The following is a 203-nucleotide window of genomic DNA, read 5'->3' as shown; positions in this document are numbered from 1 at the left end:
TTTTCATGGCATTTATACCTGGGTGTATATGCCCATGACAATAAATTTAAACTCAAATGACAAAGGCGGAGCTCCTGCGGCGACGCCCGGATTCCGCTACACCGAATGGATACACAAACCCTGGGCCAATCAGCGCGGGGGACGGGGGCGGGACCTGCAAGCGCTCCGCCAATGGGGGCGGGGCCCCGCGGGCGGACTGGGCC

This window comes from Pristis pectinata, chromosome 29 (assembly GCF_009764475.1).
Source record: "Pristis pectinata isolate sPriPec2 chromosome 29, sPriPec2.1.pri, whole genome shotgun sequence".
NCBI lineage: Eukaryota > Metazoa > Chordata > Chondrichthyes > Rhinopristiformes > Pristidae > Pristis > Pristis pectinata.
The sequence above is the reverse complement of the archived record's forward strand: the minus strand, read 5'-3'. Positions refer to the sequence as shown.